Below are 8,601 nucleotides of genomic sequence, written 5' to 3'. Positions count from 1 at the left end.
GCCCTGACGGCGCGGGCACCCCCCTGGCCACGCCACCCAGGCTTGTGGAGCCCACAGGCACCCCTTCCACTCATTCTTGCTCTCATCTGGTTCTCCTACCTCCAGAAAAAATCGTTTCGCAGCTCAAACCCGTGTTCTTGCTCCTCTTGCTGGGATAATGGCAAGATTGAGCATTGTCACCTCTGCGGCATCCGACCTTAGTATCCTTAAGAGCGCAGTGATGGGTGACAAAACCTTCAACATGGGAGCTATAATAGCAAGGAGGCTGAATAAGAATGCTATTGAAGGGGATTTATTTGGTGGGATCTATGCCACTCGCATTGCAAATTTTCTTGGAGTACCCATCCGCGAAGGAGATCCCCCGCTCCATACAGCTTTCCTTGACCGCGTCGTTTTGACACGCTACCAGTTCCTTGAGAGGGATGATGAATCCCTCCTATACCATCTAATATTTAACCGACAACGTGTTTTCCATATTACCCTTCCTGCTCCTGCTTTCTTTGACTTTCAGGTAAAACGGAGATATTACATAACCAGAGGAGAGGCAGAGGAGTATGAGAGGGAGTCAAAGGCTGCTCGTCTCCGTGAGGCAGCTATTCAGGCAGTGGCTGCAGGCCTGCAGCGCTCCCGTATAACCCCCATTATGATTTCGGGTCTCGCCAGGACCATCCATGGGAGTATACCAACTTAGGCCAAAAGCCTAAGCTTGGGGGAGTACGTGTTCTCACCAACTTTACATTCTTGCTTATGCTTTCACTTTGTTAGCCGGTGTTCACACTTTGCCACTGTATCATCCATGCTGATTTATTTTCTTTTTCTCATTTTCTTTTCGTGTGTCTGGCTAGTTTGAGAAAACCCAAAAATATTTTCTTTTTCTTCTTTTGCTTGTTGGGAGCTTTCCCGTGTAGATAGTTTTATTTTTCTTTGGGTCAAGGTAGAAGATCATGTGTACAATGTTTAGTGGCTCTTGCATGCGTACCTGTTTAGCTTTCAAAGAGCCATATTACTTTGTCTTCTCCTTTTTGTTTGCCTGCAGATTCCAGCTTTAGTCCAATGCACGAGCACGCTTATTATAGTTCATATCATTCGGTCGTGCAAGTGAAAGGCAATAATGACGATATATGATGAAGTGACTGAGCCTGGAAAAGCTGGTATGAACTCGATCTATTTTGTTTTTGTAAATATGACTAGCTCACTGTTCCTAGTTCAGCTTTGTTGTGAGAAAAACATGTTTGCAATGACAACTTAGAGCTCATAGTTGCTTATGCCATGCTTACTTAGCTAGGAGCTTATAATGGTCTGTCTTGGTTGCCAATATGAACGTTGAGATGACTATGATGTAGTATGATAGGATGGTATCCTCCTTTGAATGATTCAAGTGGCTTGACTTGGCGCATGTTTACGCATGTAGTTGAAACAAAATCAACATAGCCTCTATGATGTTCATGTTCATGGTGATTTATGTCCTACTCATGCTTGCACTCAATGTTAGTTAATCTCAATGCATTTTGATGACTGTTGTCGCTCTCTAGTTGATCGCTTCCCAGTCTTTTGCTAGCCTTCACTTGTACTAAGCGGGAATACTGCTTGTGCATCCACTTCCGTAAACCCAAAAGTTGTTCCATATGAGTCCACCATACCTACCTATGTGCGGTATCTATCTACCGTTCCAAGTAAATTTGCATGTGCCATTCTCTAAACCTTCAAGAAATAATCTGTTTTGCATGCCCGAACCACTCATGTGGTGATAGGGAGCTATTAGTATCTTCCATGCTAGGCGTGTTATCGTTGATATGTGTTTATTCACTATCATTCACGAGAAAGGGGCCAGTAATTGGAATTCCCAGTTCGATGCTCAAATGAAAAGATAACTGCAAACAAAAATCCCCCAGGATTGATGTTGGTATGGACGGTACCCGAGGATTCGGCTAGCCGTGGAGTGTGATTGATTGGTGGTGGGGGAGTCAAAACTTTACTTTTCTGTTTGGGAACCGCCTATAGCATGTGTAGCGTGGAAGATGTTGAGAACTCTTAGTCATTGCGTTGACAATGAAAGCATGCCACCCAAAATTGTTATCTTTGTTTTCAAAGCTTGAGCTCTGGCACCTCTACAAATCAATGCTTCCCTCTACGAAGGGCCTGTCTATTTATATTCCTGTTGAGTCATCCTCCTCTTACAAAAAGCACCAATTAGAGAGCACCTCTGTCATTTTTATGCTTTGCATTTAACTGTGTTGAGTATGACTGTGACAGGATCTTCATTGCCATGAATTACAATGTTTAGTCAGCCCTTGGTCTTTAAAGGTGCTCTGCATTTATGTTTTGCGGTCTCAAAAAGAGCCAGCGAGATACCATCTATTCGTGCTTCTTCATGTTGTTTTGATTGAAGTGTTGACATTTGAGGCTTATTATTATTTGCTCGCTAGTTGATTATGCCATTGATATGAGTTTACCGTGAGACCTAGATGTCATTTGCTTGTGATCTTGCTGAAACTCTCGATATGAGTTAGACATAGTTGCAACAACAAGATCAAACAGAGTTCGTCAAAGTTTTTGTTTTGTCTCTTTCAGTTTGTCAACTGAATTGCTTGAGGACAAGCAAGGCTTTAAGCTTGGGGGAGTTGATACGTCTCCGTCATATCTACTTTTCCGAACTCTTTTGCCCTTGTTTTGGACTCTAATTTGCATGATTTGAATGGAACTAACCCGGACTAACGCTGTTTTCAGCAGAATTGCCATGGTGTTGTTTTTGAGGAGAAATAAAAGTTCTCGGAATGTCCTGAAAATTTACGGAGAATTTTTCTGGAATAAATGAAAAATACCTGCGCAAAGATCCACCGGAGGAGGCGTGCCAGTGGGCCACAAGCCCACAGGCCGCGGCCACCCCCTGGCCACGCCCTGAGGGCTTGTGGGGCCCGCGTGGCACCACCGCCCCCAAAATCATCTCTATATCTTCCGCCTCACCCGGAAAAAAATCAAAGAGAAGGTTTCATCGCGTTTTACGATACGGAGGCGCCGCCACCTCCTGTTCTTCATCTGGAGGGCAGATCTGGAGTCCGTTCGGGGCTCCAGAGAGGGGAAACCGTCGCCATCGTCATGATCAACTGTGACAGCCCGAAGCCGACGTTCAGAAGATTCCCCTTCTATTCTGTTTTCGTCGTGTGTCTATTTTCTTTTGTCGCATCATCATTGCATCATTCGCATCATCTGCATTGCATCGGCATCTCCGTTGCCGCCAATTTTCAAAACTTGCATCCGTTGTTAGTTGCCGGTTCCGGTCGTTGTCCGTTCTAAGCCCGACCACACACGCACGCGCCCGCAACATCCTCAAGTCCCTGTTTTTTAAAAGTGTGCGTAAAAATTTCTCTGTTTGGGGTGAGAGTTGACGTGCGGTCTTATTTTAATATAGGTAGGCCGCCTGTCAAGTTTGGTCGCAATCGAAGTCCGTGTGGTACCCGAACGGTCGACCTTAGTGGCACCGTATTCGGTGTGTCGTCGGACGATTATCGGTGTTTTAGAAAAATCGTTGTCGGATGCCTCTTTCCTCTTATCTTAGCGTAAGCCTCGCTACACAGCCGCCTAACCAAACTCCGCGATAGAAGCCATCCGATTACGATCGTGCGATCGAAATCGGCTCGGAAAACCGCTAAACCTAGCCCCTCTTCCCTATTTAAACACCCCTAAACTGCCCCTAAGGGAAACCCTAGCCAGTGCCTCGATTTCCGTGCCACCCCACCAGTCAGCCGCCACCTGAGCTTGTTCCTCCTCCCACCTTCGAGCGCATCTGGACCCGGGACAGCCGCCGCCAGCCTCTGCCCAGCCCCCATGGCTCGCCGGCTCGCCTCCGGTGCTCCTCCCGCACGCAGCCCCGCCCAGCAGACCACGCTGGCCGCCGAATCCCGCTGCCCCAGAGCTCCGACGTCGCCCCACCGCCCCGGCCTCCTTCTCTCCTCTCCCTTCCATGCGGAGCAGCCATCGTCGCCATTGGAGGTCCAAGCTGTTTCGTCGCCGTTGCGGATGAGTCCCCGCCGCCCAGATCGGGCCGTAGCACTGCCCCGCATCGCCCCTGCCTGCGCCCCTCGCCTTCCGTCGTTCGGAGCCAATCTGAGCAGCGCCGCCGTCGGCCTCGTGCGGGAGGGCGAGTCGAGCACCAGATCTTGTCGGGCGGAGAACCGCGCCTGGCCCGCCACCAGCTGCCAGGCCAGCTGGCCCGGCTGGCGCTCCCCGAGGCCCAGCTCGGCCTCCCTCCGCGTGGCTAGCCAGCGCCCTGCTTCGGCCTCGCCAAGGCCCGAGCTGGTCTGCCTCCTGTCGCCCTCCTCCCTGACCGGGCTCGGCCCACTAAGGTGAGCTACCTGCCCCCTATCCCGCGCCGTGTCGCATTTTTGCTATTTCGCGCCTGCCTGTTGGGTCCAACAGCGTCAGGTTCGGCCCAATTAGTTTTTTTAGGATTTACGAATTTATTTAATTTCAGAAAAAAAATTGATTTTCAAAAGAGCGTAGTTTCTAAACCATGCATCGAATCGGAGTGAGTAATATATGAATCTTGGCTAGAATTTCGCGTAGAATCTGAATTTGTAACTTGCATATTTGTTTGACGTGGTTTGCCGTGCCAAATGCATAGATGTACATGCTGTCCCAATAGGATATAGCCCGTGTTTATGTTTTGCGCGTGTCCGGATAGCCCGAATGCCGTAGATTAAATGTTCATGTTTTTGGAACCCCTTTCCCATGTATTTTAGAGTTGTCGGTGGTATTTTTGCGAGTAGGGATTTGCCGCTAGTTTATTTTCCGTGTTTAGGACTTTATCTCGCATTTACGTGTGGCAATATTTTCGTGTTGTAACCCCACATGCTTTATATGTTTTCGGGGTAGAAAAATCCTGTGCATTTAGTTTTAGCTTTTGAGTAAGTTAGTTCACACATATTTTGCCAAGTTGCCCTTTTTTCTATTTCTTAGGATTTATTCTGTGCTTCGTTTGAAGGAGTTGTCAACTAGAGAGTTGCCCTTTGGTGTTTAATCTAGTTCCTGGTAATTTTGGTTGCAATAGAAATGCATGTTTAGGTGTGGTTTGCTTGCTCTCAAGTTGCTAGAAATAGTGATGTTTTAGAATGCTGAAATAATTCTAAGTCTGAGATCTGTTATATTTTGTTGCTGTTTTGTTTTGCTTCTATCTTGTGATCTGTAGCTCTTTTGAGGTTGGTGCAATGGAGTAAGTTGTAGACTTTGGGATTCTCTAGCATGCTCTGAATTTTCATGCCATTTGGAGTCCTGTAGCTTATGGTTTTGCTGATCTCAATCTGCCTTCAGATCGAAAACTGCACTTTCATGAAGTGTTATTTTCACTAAGTGTGAAACTCTGTGGAGAAGCCATTTTGTGACTTCTTTTCCTAGTGTTCCATGTTGCCATGCTAGTTGTTGTTAGTTGTATGTTGTAGTGATTCTTGCCCTCTTTCGTGTCATGTCTTGGTTGAGCATATTGGAGTTGAGTAGCTCGTAGTTGTGGGGTGTAGAAAATGCTATGTGGCTAATTTTGGCAGATTGTAGTCATATCTTCTTTTGCTCGTAGTTTTTGAACCGTAGCTCCGATTTGATCGTGTCCTATACGAAACTTGCTTAGAATCTCGTGTAGTTTCATTTTATCTTGCTGGTTGTATGTTTTGAAGTGCTCGTTACCGTCGTTGCACACATATTGCATTCATGCCATCATATCTTGCGGTGCTTGTATCTTTTGAACCGTAGCTCTATTGGAGATGTTCTCTATGTGTAAATTGCTTGTAACGACACGTAGAATCACGTGAACCTATTTGTTTTTCTGTTTAACAATTAATTAAATGTGTTAGATCAGATCTGGACAGAATTGTAAATTTACATGTGAGGTCGTTTCGGAGGTGCTATAAGTCATTTCTGACCTCATTTAAAATGCCTAGATAGGTAGTTTAATTGTGCTTCACCTCTTGCCATGTGTAACCACATTTAATATTGCCGTGTATCTAATAGGGATAGAACTTAATAATTAAACGTGGAGTTTCGTCAATATGCAACTCGTTGCATATTGAGTGTTGTGAATTGTCATGCCGTGGCTTGCATGTATTCAGCTGTTCATGCATCATTTGTGTTGGGCATCGTGTCGTGGACATCGTGTGTTGATGCTTGTTTCCAGTTTGCTTCGTCTCGATATGGCATTCATGCCATCATATCTTGCGGTGCTTGTATCTTTTGAACCGTAGCTCCGTTGGAGATGTTCTCTATGTGTAAATTGCTTGTAACGACGCGTAGGATCAGGTGAACCTATTTGTTTTTCTGTTTAACAATTAATTAAATGTGTTAGTTCAGATCTGGACAGAATTGTAAATTTACATGTGAGGTCGTTTCGGAGGTGCTATAAGTCATTTCCGACCTCATTTAAAATGCCTAGATAGGTAGTTTAATTGCGCTTCACCTCTTGCCATGTGTAACCACATTTAATATTGATGTGTATCTAATCGGGATAGAACTAAATAATTAAACGTGGAGTTTCGTCAATATGCAACTCGTTGCATATTGAGCTTCACTTAATGTGTAGTGTTTGAGTGTTGTGAATTGTCATGCCGTGGCTTGCATGTATTCAGCTGTTCATGCATCATTTGTGGTGTGCATCGTGTGGTGAACATTGTTTGTTGATGCTTGTTTTTGATTTTCTTCATCTCGATAGAGTTCCGCAAGCGTGTCGGATTATGAGGACCCGTTCGACTACATCGGTTCGTGTGCTTCACGGAGTCATTCTTCTTCTCAGCGGGATCTCAGGCAAGATGACCATTTCCCCAGATACCATTACTATCATTGCCATGCTAGTATTACCGTTTCTATTGATTATGCCTCGTTGCCTATCACATGTTAAATATCAGCCTCTCAACAATGCCATGAAAACCTTCAACCTGTTCACAACCTAGCAAACCACTGATTGGCTATGTTACCGCTTACTTAACCCTGTGTTAGCGTTGCTTGTTGCAGGTGCAGTTGCTTCCATGTGATAACATGGGTTTCTTGTTATATCACCCAATTAAATGCTATTTAATTTAATGCACCTATATACTTGGTAAAAGGTGGAAGGCTTGGCCTTTCTAGCCTGCTATTTTGTTCCACCTTTGCCCCCTTAGTTTCGGCTACCGGTGTTATGTTCCATAATTGAGCGCTCCTAACACGATCGGGGTTGTTATGGGGACAACCTTGATAATTCGTTTTAGATTAAAGCTGGTCTGGCAAGGCCCAACATTGGTACTACATTTGCCCAACATAATAATTTTGTTAAAACTGAAAGCATAGGGCGTCATGAACCCGAGGAGTAATTTTACATAATACAGGGAGGGCCAGTGCTGATGGTGCTGGTCCAAAACAGAGCATTGTGCGGGGCCAACCCAGGGCAACTTGGGAGATTTCTATCAGGCCACCGTACGCGTCGCTCATCCGTCGTGTCCTGAGAACGAGATACGCGGCTCCAATCGGGATCGTCGACACGCCGGGCGGCCTTGGTGGAGTAGTTTTACCTTTTACGAGATATCTTGTGCATCGGGATTCCGGTGATGCTTTGGGTAATCTCAGAGTTGAGGTTTTCTTCTAAGGAGTCCGACGAGATCGCGAGCTTCGTGATCGAGGATTTCTATGCGGCTTGTGGTAATTTGTGATGGATTAGTTGGAGCACCCCTGCAGGGTTAAATCTTTCGGAAAGCCGTGGCCGCGGTTATGTGGCAACGTGGAAACTTTGTTTAACACTGGTTCTAGATAACTTGATTAAAACTTGCCAACTGAGTGTGTAACCGTGACTGTCTCTTTCATGAGTTCCTTCTCCGATTGAGGACACGGTGGGGTTATGTCTGACGTAGGTAGGTGTTCAGGATCATTCATTTGATCATTAGTAGACACGTCCGCTATGCGTAGATCTTCCCCCTCTTATTTCTTGTACTCGTAAGTTTAGCCACCAAATATGTGCTTAGCCGTTGCTGCAACCTCACCACTTAACCATACCTCACCCATTAAGCTTTGCTAGTGTTGATACCTTTGGAAATGATATTGTTGAGTCCCCTATGGCTCACAGATTACTACAACACCAGTTGCAGGTACAGGTAAAGGTTATTGACGCGAGCGCGTTGATTGTTCGTTTGGAGTTGCTTCTTCTTCTTCTTCATCATCGATCTAGGATGGGTTCCAGGCCGACAGCCTGGGATAGCAAGGATGAACGTCGTTCTCTTTTCTCGTTTGTTTTCATCCGTAGTCGGACCCTGCTCTTCTTCGTGATATTTATGTATTGTACTGCAGTGACTCTGATGTAGCTTGTGGCGAGTGTAAGCCAATTCTATGTATCTCATCTTTTCAGTACATATACCTGTAATGATATCCATTCTTGCGAAACCATGAGATGCGCTTCTATCCCTGATGAGGCCTTCGTGCCAAATTAAGGATAGGGTCGCATCTTGGGCATTACAAGTTGGTATCAGAGCAATACCGACCTAGGAGCCCCCTTGATTGATCGAACTTGGCCGAATCGAGTCTAGTGTAACACTACTTTGAGTCTAGTTATATATCGTAGAGTAGGATTCTTTTTTCTCCTCTTCTATGCTCTGGTGA

This window comes from Hordeum vulgare, chromosome 4H (genome assembly GCF_904849725.1).
Source record: "Hordeum vulgare subsp. vulgare chromosome 4H, MorexV3_pseudomolecules_assembly, whole genome shotgun sequence".
Taxonomy (NCBI): Eukaryota; Viridiplantae; Streptophyta; class Magnoliopsida; order Poales; family Poaceae; genus Hordeum; species Hordeum vulgare.
This window is presented reverse-complemented; position numbering follows the sequence as displayed.